The sequence below is a fragment of the Cucumis melo genome, chromosome 3 (assembly GCF_025177605.1).
Source record: "Cucumis melo cultivar AY chromosome 3, USDA_Cmelo_AY_1.0, whole genome shotgun sequence".
Classification (NCBI taxonomy): Eukaryota; Viridiplantae; Streptophyta; class Magnoliopsida; order Cucurbitales; family Cucurbitaceae; genus Cucumis; species Cucumis melo.
Window position 1 is genome coordinate 6,697,142 of NC_066859.1, and position 16,073 is coordinate 6,713,214.

The following is a 16,073-nucleotide window of genomic DNA, read 5'->3' on the forward strand; positions in this document are numbered from 1 at the left end:
ACTAATGAAAATTTTCATAATAGGATTAAGAAATACACATATCTTACGGCAATTGCAGGCGTGTATATTCAACTACTTTGACCAGCAAAAACAATCAATATTGTATGAGACAAGTCAAACCCTCAAAACTAAACTTACAGATGAATCAACATGTGAGTACCTATTTGATCAATCTATTTGTAGTATAGGCATATTGATCCAAGAAGGACTAGCTTTAGGGAGTGTGTATGGATGATTCGAATCTAAAGACCACTCAAACACGACTGATTCACATACAATTAGGTAACAGTTGGAAATACTCACGTGCAAAATTGCATCAGAATTTCAATTCTTTAGGGAAGAGAAACAGAAGAAGATTTTCTAGCATCGGCATAATGAGCTACGTTGATAGAAACCTCCCCACACACCCTGGATTTTGCTTGACCCTTCATGAACACCAAAGTTAAACTCCATATGTAGTGTGCATTTTCATTTTTCGCATACAACAAAACACATCTCCAGGAACAACAGAAAACGTCAATGCATCCATTATTTTACTTAATGAAAATAAAATTTCTACAAACGCATAACAATCCTTATTGAAGGTTGAATTGATGAAATTTCTACAAAGAGGAAATATTTATATTTAGAAAAACTTGTTAAAACTTGAGAGAAAAAGATTAAGCCTTGTTATACCATATGTGTCACACCTGAAGTATTCAAACTTGATTGTAAGGCACATGAAACTAATAGTATACATTGAATATAAATTTTGTACCTACAAGACTTCAATTGAACCTTACTATCAAACTGTCAAATAGCCTGATTCATATGCACACCTCCTAAAATACATATTCATATTTCTGAATGTAGCGACCTCAAATTCGCGGATTAACAATTAAACATTTACAGAGTTCATCTTCATAACTACCAAACAAGCCATACCTACATATCAAGGAAATTAAAACACACACACACAAGTATTGATAAAAAAGCAAAAAGTTACAACTGTTCAATATCAAGACTACCAAAGAAAAAAAATTTCAACGAGGAACTCAATGGCATAGTTTCTAATAGGCGTTTGGTAAAAGCTACCTAAAAAATAAGTGGCGAAGATGTTGCAGGGTGCCAAATTCAAGAGGAATTCGTCAAATGAAACGATTTCGTTGTAGGTGTAGGTAGCGAAGCTCTAGAAGACTAGCAAAGCTCCCTTGGAATTTATCCCTTGAAATTTCAAGTGGCGAATATGTTGCAGGGTGCCCAATTTAGAAGGAATTCGTCCGATGAAACGATTTCGTTGTAGGTGTAGGTAGCAAAGCTCTGGAAGACTAGCAAGCTCCCTTGGAATTTCTCTGCTGAAATTATTGAAGTTCAAATATCTACAAAAAATTTCATCAACTACTAATATAACCACACGTAAAACAATAAAAAGGCAAAAGAACCAGAAAAAGATAAAGTAACTGCGGGAAGTAGCATTACTTACAAATGAGTTAAACTCGTGAGTTCACCTATTTCAGAAGGTATGACGTCCTGCAGCTTATTCTACCTCATATTCCACCTAAGTTATTATAGGAGAACCAAACAAAAATCAGTAACAAATACTGCAAATAGGAGTAAAGAAAACCAAAAGCTCAGACTTCTGTAGTGTGAAAGGAATTCTTGATGAGAATATGTAATTTTATACTCGAAGTGTTAGTGGCTCTAAAATTCTTTTTCCCACTAAAACTAGACGAACTAGTATAGTTCCAAGTTGAGTTATCAAACTGAATACAATAGAGCAACTAAAAGTACATTGTATGTATAAAAAAAACAAGGTTCAAATGAACATCACTTCTCCAAAAGAGTAAGACAAAGGACTTACACTAGAAGAAATTTGGCCTTGAATGTCGGTTTAAAACCGACATTAAAGGCCTTTAGTGTCACTTGGCAACCGACATCTTTGCGAGCGTTATTAAAGGCTTTTAATGTCGATTGGATTTTAATGTCAGTTTATAACCGACATTAAAGAGATCTTTAATGTCGTTTATAAACCGACATTAAAGATCTTCAATGTCGATTATTGTAAGCCCTCGTTCCATTCTTCACGTCTAGCCTTTTGGAAGCTCAAAATCGGACATTTTAGCACGTTTTGGGTAAGGTTCTAAGCTTTATTGAATGGGTCTTTAGACTCCATTGATTTTGGTGCCAATATTAAGCAAACCATGGTTTATGGATGCTAGGATTTGGTGGTTGAATGCTATTGGATCGATTTCTTTGAAATGAGATTGCTTTGCTAAGTTCTTCAGTAGCCGTGATGTCGGATGGTTAATTTAAAATTTGAGGGTAGTTAGAGTGCTCTCCGTTGAAGTTATGGGTGCTTTGTTAAGTCTTTGGAAAGTTTTGGAATAATTTCATTGGATTTTTCCTAGAATTGAAGGTTAAAGGTTTAAAATAGAAAGAGAAGACAGATTTTTCAGGTTTCGTGCATGGATCTGCGAAGACGCTGTTGTGTTGAGTAGTTAGAAGTGTAGAAATAAAGTTAGGATCTCTATTTGGTATGGTTGGAAATCTTATTCAATGTACTACAACTTTTATGAAGGAACTGTGAGCTAAATATGATTGCAAGTAAGCTTAATTTCATAAACAAGTTAGGGGATAGCAGAAGACTTCGTTTTTGAACAATCTTTATTTCGGACCAATTCTGTAGCAATCCATTGGGAATCGTATGTTTCTTCCTTCATGTAAATTATAGAGGACATAAAAATGAAGATTTTGACATAAAGAACATTCATTTTCGTTAAGTATTGAAAGCGTTATGATATTTTGACGTTCATATTGCGAATCTGGAAAGTTTTGAGAACTTAAGAACATTAGGAACTAAAACAAGTTTGATTTTGGCCTTATAAAGTATGTTGAAGATTGTTGTGTTGTCTCCCTTTTGAAGATAATGAATGGACCCTAATCGTTGTTTCAGGCCAAATTGAAGTTGGGAAAGCGTATAACCCCAGGGGATCGAGTTATTGACTGTGAGTGGTTTATTTTTAAGCTTTCTTTATAGGCATTCATGTTATCTCTTGATATTGCTTGGAAACTACCATGACCTAAATCGTTTATGACCACATTTTCATTATGTTTAAACAATGTATTTGTTCATCACGATTGTAATAATAATTCACGGCTTGAACTTTCTAAAATCGTATTGGAGTTTTTATTATACTTGGTTTTGAAATATGGTTAACCAATGCTTATGGTGAACGAGAAAGTGATTACCCTAAAGGTTACGTGAATGTGTTTCTGTAGTGCCACCTACGGTTGTCAGGGGACTCCAGGGTTGAAAGAGGCCGTGACTGGAGATCCGAGAACCTGAACCCATCGTTGGGTGGCTCTATGTGCTACATAGGAGCGATATGTAGTTACTATAGTAGGTGCTAAGTGTGCGTAAGCTCTGTTTGGCCGCGTGTTTCTTCGTGGATATGGAGCACGTGTGAGCTATTCCTGGGTCGTATACTTAGTATACTATCATGGTTTGTTCGAATGATTGACGGTTGATATCATGGCGGGTATTAAGGATGCGTGAGCTAGTTTTGGCCGCATGATTTTTTATCACGTACGTGCTATCTTTGGCCATATCTTTAGATGTCTTGCCATGGTCGTACAGATTACAGGTTTGTTGGTGGTACAATGGTTATGAGTTAATGGCGTTTTTCACTAATATTGTATTTCTAATGCATATTTATACTTTTTCTCTTCAAGTATGTCTTATGAGCTTTATATTTATGAAACTTGCCACTCACTAAGTATTCGACTTACATTTAAATGCCCCCCCCCTCAGGTGGTGAACAAAGGCCAAGCGTATTTAGATGTAGATCTCCATTATTCTTTTGTATGTTTGTAGTTTTTTTTTTTTTTTTTTTTGTAATGCATCATGGAGTGATTAGATGTAGCGAGAGTGATGCCAAGAACTTGTATAGGAGATCCCTCTTTAGAACGAAATCATTTTGTATGTAATTTTTAGTCACATTCTGAACTTTACTGAAGCTATGAAACTGCCTAGATAAGTGTGTGGTGAGACACACTTGATTTGTCTGTTGGAGTTTTGAAGTTATATAAACTTATATGGAAGTGCAAAATTTCTTTCCTTTACAGGTTTGGTTAACCCATATTTTAGGGGAGGTTCTGCCGAATTTGTTTTTCGAATTTCTTGAAAAAGGTTTTTGCAAATTTTATTTTTAGGAAGGAATGTTTCTTCTTAAAAGGAGTAATTCATACCACGATCTGAGTTAGAAGGGAAAACTTAGATCGGGGTGTGACAGTTATAAACCGACATCTTTGATGGTGTTATTGAAGTCCTTTAATGTCGGTTGGGCTTTGATGTCATTTTAAAATTGACATTAAAGAGGCCAACAATAAGTTTAAAACCGACATTAAAGCCTTGTTTTTTGATCCATTTTTATAAACTTATTTTTATGTAATTATTGTATTATTGTCCATTTTTTATAAACCGACATTGAGTCCATGTAGATAAATAATTTTTTCTCAGTCTAATAAATCAATAAAATTAATATTATTTTAGAAACCATAATATTTTTCTTTTACATTTGTATACACAAAATACAATCTTAATATTGTATTTATATATACATTCTACGTACAGCAGTACATGCATGAAACAAGATCCTAATACAATACTATAAACAATCCTAAACGTCTTCTCAGTCTTCAACCTTCAACGATCGCCTGACTATCTACACAATCGCTTAGCTTTCAATCTAATAAGGCTTTAATCATTATACAAGCAATATCAAACAAACCATTTAATCTTTAGAATTCTAAGGCAACTTCGGAAAAAATGTAACATCTTAGCAACTTCAATGCACTAAATATTCCAATGGTTAGAGCTAACCTTGCCTATATTCACGATAATAAATCTTACACATCTGATGCTTGGAAAGTATTATGTGCATGAATGAGTTATAAAGTATTATGTGCAATATATACAATTACTTGGCTAACCTTCACATATGATGAAAAGCTTGTAACTTGTTTCTAATAGCCAACTTTTTCCAAATGAAAATTCATCCATTTGAGTAAGACTTTCTCTAATGCTAGCCCTATGAGTTCTTTCACTTCCTACCAAGTTATTGATAATATTTGTAAGAATTGTTTCAAATAAATCATCCTATGATAATAGCTTCAAAAAGGTTACAGCCGAACAAATCAACTCTTATCATGAAGATATTAAACCAAAAAATGACAGCACAGTAAAAGAGATAAATAAAGCTAACTCCCGCTAGTGAAGAACTTGGAAAATTAAACATTTTTACTACATATGTCTCAACAAAAAAAAAACATTCAAAAAGCAAAATGACATCCTTCTTTATAAAAGTACTTCAGAGGGAAAATGTCTTTTGGTTAGTGATATCAAGGTGAAACAAAACTTTTGTGCCAAATGTAAAAATGGGGACTGGTTGGAATCAACTCAAAACAAGTCATTTGAGTTTCATTCCTCTATCTGTAACTCTTACGAAACCAAGCTAATGCAAGCTAATTCAAGAAAGAGGATAATGTAAGATGTTTAATGCAAGTTGATGGATGAATGCTAATGATTGTTATCACATCAAATTTTGTTATACACCATGAAAAAAATTGTTTATAAGAACAAATTTGGTTGAAATACCTACCATAAACTGACATTTGATTTAAGAGTTGTTAGCTAATGCTTTTGTAGCTTGGTTTTTGTTTTTTCTTTTCAGAAAAGAAAAATAAAAACAAAATTGGTAGTTAGTATTAAGCGGACCAGTAAATTTTCATTCCCTTAGGAAAATATTGATTTCATATAGTTTCATGAAATAAATACTTTATCAATAAAGTTAGGTCTGTGTTAGATGTATATTACTTAGTTTATTTTGCTTTAATCGTTTGATGTTTTAGTTATATATATAGATAACCTTTTTTTCTGACTTTTTATGAGAGTACTCAGTGAGGGTTTTTTTTTTTTAATCCCTGCAAACAGAAAAACCCAACAAATATTTGAAAATAGGGGAATAGCCACCCCGATCTTGTGATATATTGCAAATAAACTAAATTACAAGCAAATAAGAAAGCTCTTAGATCAATAAATAAGAACAATGCAATAAAGAAAACAAAACTATTCATCTCTTTTGGAATTTACAACTTGTTGAAAATCACATATTAGATTAACATTCGAGCAAGTGCTAGAAGATTATATTTAAAGAGGAAAATTGAACCAACCAACCTTGTTGTTCCATGGAGGTTTTGAAACTGAAGTGAGGCTTGAAGGAAGAATTTCCTAGAAAGCTCTTTCACACAAAACACAAAAAAGTGAAAATACAGAAAGAAAAACTAGAATGCTAATCAAAATGGAAAATAAAAGGTGCACAAATTAGAGTTTCATATTCCTAAAACAATTAAAGCATTAAATCTCCAAATGAAGAAAAAGAAAATACTCACAAAAAATGAAAATCAGCACCACTTCAACACCATATAAAAGAATCTACATACACAATGTAAACTCAAAAAATTGAAAGATTTCTAAAAAAATTAGACAATTCGTAATGCTAATAAACGAATCTACATACACAATGTAAACTCAAAAAGTTGAAAGATTTCTAATAAAGAACAACAATCTAATAAAATTAGTCAATTCGTAATGCTAATCAGTTGAATTAGAGATTTGGGATTTATGACAATGAACTCATCTACCAAGCAATACAATAAATTACTAACAAAATTTTCAGGTGGCAAACCATAGCAAATAGTTTAACCAATCAAATGCATCATCACTTATCAAAGGCTAATAAACGAAAGGTTGCAAATAAGTGAACCATGACCCTATGACAACACATGAATATCAATCTTTGTGTCTTTTTTAGATATTTATTACAAAATCATATTGGACTAGGAAAACAAAACAAACATAAATGATACACCTTTCAAAGCTCATCCCAAAGCTTGTAGAGATTGGCATTGTGAGGACCATGAAGATTATGGCAAAACTCGTGTAACATTGTATCAAAAACTTGATTGAATGGAAGAAATCTCCATCCCTATTTGGCCTTCGAAGCCTTTAACTTCACACGAATTCCACGTCCACAACCACATCCCACATTTAACCCTAAAAGTGTTGGATTTTTTGGACTGCAAATTTGTCGACAAACACAATGCACAACAACAGAATTTCCTTACTTCCTTAGTTCACAAGACTAAAAAAGCACAGGGATAAACCAATAATAAACATTTTAGGGAATTTGACTTGGTTAAACAAATTTCTCCGATCCTTTCATCATTCCTTACAACAAAAATAAATAAATGATATGAGAAATGATATCTTCAGTTTTTCATTTCAAACAACCATCAAGAATAATGCCAAAAATGAATAGATATAGAATCCAAGAGAAAATACAAAAAACAACAATCCTTCCATCATAAGCAACAAGAAACAAAGTGATGGAAACTTCAAACTAAAAAAAAAAAAAAAAAAAAAAAGATAAAAAAAGAAAGTTGAGTGCCTTGTAAGTACATTATATTTACCAAAACTCCAAAAACCTTGACTCGCAATTTATGTTCGATGGTGGTGGCGAGCACAACGGAGGTCGACGGACTGTTCGACGACGACAAGGTACGGGCTGGGCATGAGGGACGACGGTGGTGGGTTATACGACGACTGGGTATGGGTTGGATACAAGAGATTTCTTGTAGTGGTGGTGGTGGCGATATTTGAAGAAGAGAGGGAAGAAAGTGAGATGAGATTGAGGAGAAGGAAAGAAATTGGGAGGGATTGTATGGCTTGGAGAGAAAAGAGTAAAGTAAGAGAGAGAAACCATTGATTTTTTACAAAATTAAAAAATTGAAAAAAAATTAAAAAATAAAAATGAGCTTTAATGTCGTTTTTCAAAAAGAGGATGTTTAATGTCGGTTTAAAGCTGACATTAAACATCCACCTTTTGAAAACCGACATTAAAGCTGCGTTTTTATTTTTTCCACCCGGCATTAAAGGTCAAATTTCTTCTAGTGTTATAGTATCTGAAGAACCTTTAACCTTCCAATATGAGAAGGAATTGGACCAGTCAACTTGTTATTGTGGAAGTCCCTACAATGAGAAAACATTTAAACATTTTTCACTAAAGTTATCAAAACTATTTTCTCTCCATCAAAAGGAATCCAAGTTTGGAGATAAAAGAAAGTAAGAATAATAATTATGTAGTCTATCAAAAGTTATGACACAAAACACAAACAGAGAGATATTTTTCCCATCTGTTAATTGCTTCATCGTATATAATCCTAATCATTTTATTTTGATTTGTATGTTTTTTTTTTTTTAGTTTCCATCATCTTTCTCCTTACCTAAATATAAAGATCCTAATTTGCTAATCTTCAGCACAATGAAATACGGTAACAAAACGATTTGCAATTGGACGAGTAAACAAATTTCTCTAATACATTTAATGAAGGAAACGCTTACAGCCTCATAAGATCCAAGAGATTGGTTACAACAGTGGGAAACGGGCCAACAATCAAAACAACGTAAACTTTCCTACAGTAGCAGATAAAACAACACCAATTTAACTCATCATATAGATAATTCCCAACATATAACAATAAAATGAACTCGGATAGAATCATAAGTAATGGACCAAACAATAATGATCAATTCAAAAAAATCGTATTTAGAACAAATCATCGGTATCTGAAATTTACTATATAACAATATAATCCATAGCATAGAAATTAGTGTTAATATTTAATGAGATTTCTTGTAAAAGTAAACTAATAAAGTAATTAGATGCTCAATATATTTTTATTACATAAACTTTCATGTAAGAACTAAATCAATAAAATTTCATGTAAGAACTAAATAGTGAAAAATTTGAAAGTATCACGAACTAAATTGCAAATTTATCAAATCGAAGGTTCAAAGACTAAATTGTTATTTCTTGAAGGTTTAAGGACAAAAAGTGCTATTTAACTCTTTTTTTTTTTTCTTTTCTCTCTTACACAAGTGATGACAAACTAAACTGCATTACAACAAGTCTAATATACTAAGTTAAAAATAGGCTTTAGTGGGTGTAACAATCATACCATTGATAGAAAAATCTCACTAAAATTCGATAAGATTATTTGAAATATCATCATAAGCCCATAAAATTAAATACACAGTCCAAAAATTGGGAGGATGTTAAGATAATTTAGTAAACCTTGCAAACAACAAAAGACAAGTAAAAAATGAGATAAGTTTTTAACACATAGTTATATTAATCTGAAAGTTCACTTGCTTACCTCTAATATGTTGGGAGAGAAATTAAACATTGTGGGCAATGCTCTTCTTCCCCCACATAAACTTTTGCTTCAACATTTAGATGCCCAAACCGAACATTAAAACACATTCATGTTCAATCTCAAACACCAGCCAAGTTCAATCTTTAGAGGTTATCATACTCTGATCTCCCCGTCAAAGCACATTCACAAAAGTAACTCTAAAAGAACACACTCACACGATGCAAAGAAAAAAGAAAAAGACTTCTAAAAGCTTCTGACACATGTCGTCAAACACCTTACAAGCACAAACTAATATCATATTTAGCTTATTAAATTGGTAAATCTAAATGAAATACCCAAAAGGCACAATACTTAGCAACCCTATGGAATTCACTACTACAACTTGAGATCAAACTTAGCAACCTTACAGAATCAAACAACAGAATGCACAATACTTGAAAAAACCAAACCATCCATCCATACATACAAAAGTTATGAATTGAGTAAAAATGACAATTATTGTATCAGTGGGGATATCAGAGAGGCTAGATCTATGATGACGACAATTGAGGTTGCTTCGACATAGAAAGTAATTTTGGGGCGTGCTAGCAACCTGAGTTAGGTTCGAGTCTTACAAAATTCCTTGTCATTCCTCTCCAATCTCCTTTCCCCACTTTCTGTAATCCTAACAAGAAAAGCTTGTGTTCTTCCTCCTTCTACGGTACAACAGAAAATCATCCCCAATCATTGTCAACTCAAAATTCCAAATAAATTGCACTAATTTACAAGCTTCCAAGATAAAACCTAACAAAAATGCTAAATGTATTAAGTGAAAACCCCCACCAATTAGCAGTCATTTATAAAACTACTCTACAACTCGTATCTTAAAATCACTAGGTAAGCACCAATACAAAAAAAAACTGAGAAAAACAACCTCACTTGCGTGTAGGCGTTTCTGTCAAGTACCAAATCGTGGAAAAATCCTTTTCAGCTCACTAAGAAACATTCATAGAAACACAAGATATGACAATTAAGACCAAGGGCTACTTTCGATGATGTTGGAGCGACGTTCGACGGTGTTCGACTGAAGAAGAACACTTGACCAAACTGAAGAAGAACGCTCGGAACGAGCTGAAGAAGAATAACACTCAGTCGACGAATAAAACTATTCAGGAGCGACGAATAGAACAACACTTGACCTTGACCGTTCGGTTAAAGAAGTTTGGAACGAATAGAACGTTCGGCTAAAGAAGAATGCTTGACCTTGACCAAGCTGAAGAAGAATAGCACTCGGCAACAGATGAGTTTGAAAGATGGAACGACAACCGACGAGTTCACACCGACACACGCAAAGAAAGTGACGAAAAAATTGGGGGAGGCGCGCGCTAGAAGTTTGGAAATTTTGGAAAATTTTGTTCAATTTAGGATATGAAATATTTAATATTTTATTTAAAAATTACTTAGTAATTCTTGACGTTTTTAAAACGTCAAGAAATTTGGAAAATAACTCCCTCCGCCTTTTTATAAAAATTCTTGACGTTTTAAACCGTCAAGAATTAATTGATATAAGTTGACGTTTTTAAAACGTCAAGAAAAACTACATATTACTTGACATTTACAAAATGTCAAGAATGTTGAATTTATAAATATTCTTGACGTTTAGAAAACATCAAGAATTTAATAGATAATCCTTGAAGTTTTTAAAACGTCAAGAAAAAATACATATTGCTTGACGTTTAAAAAACGTCAAGAAAGCTGAAAATTAACCTTCCATAAAAATTCTTGATGGTTTCTCCTTCCAATCAGCCCTTTCAAGAATATTAAAATATCAAACTTTAATATATTTTGATCTTCATCAAATATATTTAATGAGAAATTTCATATATCTAAAAATTAATAAATTCATAGAAAACACTACTCAGTCTCATTTTAAAATATAGAGTTGTTATATATTATTTTAAAGACAATTTATTAATTATTTTTCAAAATGAAAAATTTCATGTACTCATGGAATTTAAGTCATAAAAACCATAAATAAATATTACTTCTTTCATGTGTCAAATTTTTATATTCATATAAAATTGGCACAAAAAAAAAAAGTGAATTTTTCATGCATTTTGCAAGTATATGAAATAGGAGAAATACTAGTTGCGAAATAATATAATGAAGTGAAGAAGGTGGGAAGAGTGGTGAAGAGGGAAATTGGGAGAGTTGTGAAGGAATTTGTTGATGAAAAAATAGGGAGAGGAAAAATCCGAGATTAATGGTTGTTTTTATTTTTATTATTATTATTATTATTTTGAAAGATTACATTCAAATCTTAAATAAATTCAAATTCAACCTTTTTTTATAAAAAGAATAAAAATAAATAAATAAATAAATAAAATAAATAAATAAATATAAAAAAATAAAGGACAAAATATGGTATCTACCCATTAAATTTGGAATTCTTGTTTGTAGTTGGTCCATGAATTTTAAGAAATATATAATGAGTGAATGGACTTATAGACACAGATTGAAATTTAGAATAAAAAAAATTGAACAAAAACAAAATTGAATGTTGAAGGCTATGTTAAGACATTTATTTTAAAGATTTTAAAGGTTTATACTAACACATAAGATAAAATTGAAAGTCCATTTAAGAACCTATTTGAAACATTTTTTTAAGGTGTAAGGACCTACCTAAGACAATTAAAAGTTTTATGTACTATGAAAAAAACCAAATAGACGACACAAAGTTGAATATTCTTCAAGCCCTAACCCATGAAATTTTACCCAAAAGTTAGAATTAATAAAAAGTTATAAATTGTATTTTTATTATATTAATGTATAATCAAACCAATCAGATATATAGTACTATTTACTTTATGAGAACGACAGAATCAAAGGGAGACTTGACTTTTCTTTACCGTGTTTAAATTCTAAAGAAGGAAACATTCCCCAAATTTCAAGTCAACTTAAAATATTTAAGTCCTTTTATTTATTTACGGAATTAAAGGTCTATTTCTTGTACACTTTTTTCTTTAAGAATCAAAATAGACCTAAAGGTCTATTAGGAACAGAGAAGGTGCCAAAATTATATTATTTTTAGGATATGGCATCATTTTAATATTGGTATTAGTACTTAGAATTAGCAATAATGAGAAATGGAATAAAAAATAATGATAATTTTAGAATTTTTTTTAAAATATAATAAACTGACAAAATATTTTTATTGTATAAAACCATTTTAAAAATAGACAAAGCTCATATGTCCATAATGTAAAATATAAAAATAACCCCAGACAACAAGCAATAAATGAATCACACATGCGCAATACATAATCGTGTAGAACGATCGTGCAGATTTTGACACACGATCTTAGGCATACCATGCCCGAAGATGCTCCGGAATGAAAAAATTCTTCCTTTAATTATTAGATCTTGGGCGCTTTAGTGGCATAGATATTGCCCGGGACAAAAGAATAAATCTACCTTTATTTTATTCAATCTCGAGCATACATGCCCGAGATGCCTCGAGATGAAAGACTTATGCTTTTAATTATCGATTGCGGGACTTAATAGCATCGAGGCGGCCCAATATTAATAAATCACAAAGGTATATATGAAATTTATGAACAAATGATCACGCATCGTTGGTTTTTCTTATTTTGTTATAAGGATCATAAATATTTTTTGATTTTGTTATATTTATGTGAATTAATCCGAATATAAAACATTGAATAATAATGAATGATTTAATAATAACGTTCATAATTTCATGTTTGTATCTAATAATAAGTGTATCAATTTTAGATTTTAGGTTTAATTAGTTGTATTTTTAAAATGTTTATTACATTTTTTAATTTTCTATTTTGTATGTATCTATTTAGTACATTTTTAACTAGTAGGTGTTAAATTTTTTTTAAAGAAATTAACTAATATATAAAACTGAAATTAATCTTTAATAGGATCCATAATTTTTAATCTATTTGATAAACCAAATTTGTAATTTTGTCTATAACAACTGTACTTTTGATAAAAATATGATTTGTCAAAGATATGTTAAGACCTACGTTGCACTCAATCAGTCAACTAATTTTATTTCCATGTAATAACGTAAAAATAGGGTTGATTTATATATATATAAGAAATTTAACAAAATATTTATAAAATATAACAAAATTTCAGATTCTATCAATGATACTGATATTCTTCTATCGGTCATATTGATAGACTATAGAAGACTATCATTGATAAAATCCAAAATTTTGTTGTACATATTTTAGTTTATTTTACTATATTTGAAAAAATCCCTATATAGAACAAAAAACGAAAAATATGTATGGTCCCCATGTAGCCATTATTATTTTATATATATATATATTTCATATCTATCCTTGTTGGTTTTGAATTTCCTAGGACGAGTATTGAATTCCTGTGCATCTTTTTCATATTATTACTTCTCCTTCTTCATATTCCCATTTCTTTTTGTTCGTGATTTCTTCCTTTCTTCTTTCTAGAATTTCTTTCATCTTCGTCATCTCTCATTTTTTTTTTTACTTTTTTTTATTACACGGTCGTGTACCAAAATTTGAATGATTAGTCATCTATCCCATATAGATAGGGATAGATCACTATCTATCCTAGATAGATAGATAAGTGATAGATCTAAACAATCATTTACCAAGATCTAAACGTTCGTGTACCAATTAAGCGATTTTTTATACAAGTTCGTGTACCAAGATCGTTTAAGTATTGGGTACATGATCATTTCGTTTAGGTTTGCAAAATATCGTTTTACCTATCATGTACCAAGCTTTTCGTGTGCGTGTATGGCTTATTAATGTAGTGTATTTTTGTTATTTCACGTTGTGGGCTTTTGGGTTTTTTCAATTTTCAAAATTGTCCAATGCAGTATAAGTGTTTTTGTGTCTTGTTTGATTTTTCTTTAATTACAAACTCAAAAAAGAATCTAATTTTTTATTTCAATTTTAACTTTTAATTACATTACATTTTTAATTACTAGATGTGTAACGCCCCAAAGTACGTAATTTTAAGTTTATTTATTCTAAGTTAAATTTTGGCAACCATTGAAATTTTTGGGTATTATATGATTTAAATTGTGGAAATCCTTGATTTATGGAATTTGAATTTATTAGATACTTTGGAAAAATATCTAATTAATTGAGTTTGAAATTAATGATTGTTTTAGTTGGTTTTAAGGTAGGACTGTGTGGGGAGATTTGTATTCGAAAGAATTTTAATTAATTACGTGTTTGGATATATAATTAATTGAATTTAAGGCTAAAATAATTATATTATGATAATATAATTATTTAAGGTTATATTTTATTTTTTTGAAAAGGTAAAGGTAATTAGATTGGGACTTGGAGATTTTGAGTAAAAAGAGGAGATTTGATGGATTTAAATGAACACAGAGAGGGTATGAGTTTTATTTGGAATAGAATAAAGAAAAAGAAAAGGAAATGATGATAATTTTATATTAATTTTCTTTAGAAAGGCCGATTGAAAATCATGAGATTACTATTCATCAACTTCTTCATTTAAACCCAACCTCACAAAAGAAAACCTTAATTTTTTTCACAAACCCTGGTCATCACCTTCCTCCGCTGCAAACCACCATCGTCGTTACCATCGTTTCAAGCTGGTCGTCTGCGTCCGCCCTAGCCACGCGTCGTCTCTGCCACGTCGTTCATCAATCCGAGTCACTTCTCCGTTCGTCGTTCCATCGAGTCGTTTGCGTTTCGTGCGTCGCCGTCAAAGCCCAGCTGCGTCAACAGTTCGCCGTAGCTCTTCCGTCGCAGCCGTGTGCGAGCGTATGCGAGCCACCATTCTCGACTGCGTTTAGTTCTTCCGTCGCGTGCGTCAATCAATTTTGCAAGCCACACACGAAGCTGCAGAATCACGCAGTCGTTTCCCTTCTACCTGGTGTGTGTCTTTGCGCCAAGCCATCTCCCAGTCGCATCTCGTCCCAACTGTGCGTGCGTGCGAGCCGCTTCCCCAACCATCGAGCCGACCCTTACCCGAGCCGCCCCTACATCCGCAAGCCATTTTCTGCCTCCTGCCGAGCCGAACCCCCTTTGACCAAGCAATTTGAGCCACCTAGCCTATTTTTTGTCCTTTTCACCTATTTTTGGTAAGTTTGATTGGCTTTTGGTTGGTTCCCAACAAAGATCAATTTTGGACCCTAAATAATTTAATTATGGATTTAATCGAATTATTTTTCATGATAGATCAATTGGGAGTTGTACTATAGAATTTTCCTAAACCAAGGATAAAATTTGGATTCATCCTCAACTTTGGGTAAGTTGGAATAATTGAAATTCGATCCTTAAACGACTGTTAAGTAATTTATTTACTTCAATTATTGGGTTCCCTTGCTGAATTGGACTTTACTGTTGGAAAGCTTAACCGCGACGGTAGGATAATTTTGTTTTTAACTAATCTCCATGTAAGAGATTCTCCTACTAGACATTCGAACTAAATTTAAGAGACTACATCTAATTATGATTATGCATTGATGATAGCTAAAATGCACAACTTGATGCTGGTGATAATGACTGTCATTATATAGATGACCGATGGTGATGACTGATATTATGTTTATAACTGGTATTATATTGTTGATGACGACTGTGTTATGTCTTTGATGACGATGTTTGATTAAGAATGATATGATCGATACTTATACCATGTTTATGATGATGTATGTTATGGATAGGTTGTGCTGTTAGCTTTAGCTATTAGAGTCGTATCCACATGGGTGTCCCTCGGGATTACCACCTTTTATGACTGCGTAGTCCGACGGGATCTTAAGTCCAGTATGACATAGACAT

General features: G+C 31.9%; 1 long non-coding RNA gene and 1 other non-coding gene across 2 annotated transcripts; both read right to left on the reverse strand.

Annotated features, from left to right (window-relative positions):
* Window positions 1-923: 923 nt before the first annotated feature.
* Window positions 924-7,737, reverse strand: LOC127148578 (uncharacterized). The gene is made up of 4 exons (XR_007819672.1): window positions 7,499-7,737; window positions 6,215-6,278; window positions 1,463-1,537; window positions 924-1,358 (listed from the first exon to the last, which is right to left on the reverse strand). It is a non-coding gene; the product is annotated as an uncharacterized LOC127148578 (long non-coding RNA).
* Window positions 7,738-9,030: 1,293 nt separating this feature from the next.
* On the reverse strand, window positions 9,031-9,117 carry LOC127148738 (small nucleolar RNA R11/Z151). Its single transcript, XR_007819814.1, has one exon. It is a non-coding gene; the product is annotated as a small nucleolar RNA R11/Z151 (small nucleolar RNA).
* Between the last annotated feature and the right edge of the window lie 6,956 nt (window positions 9,118-16,073).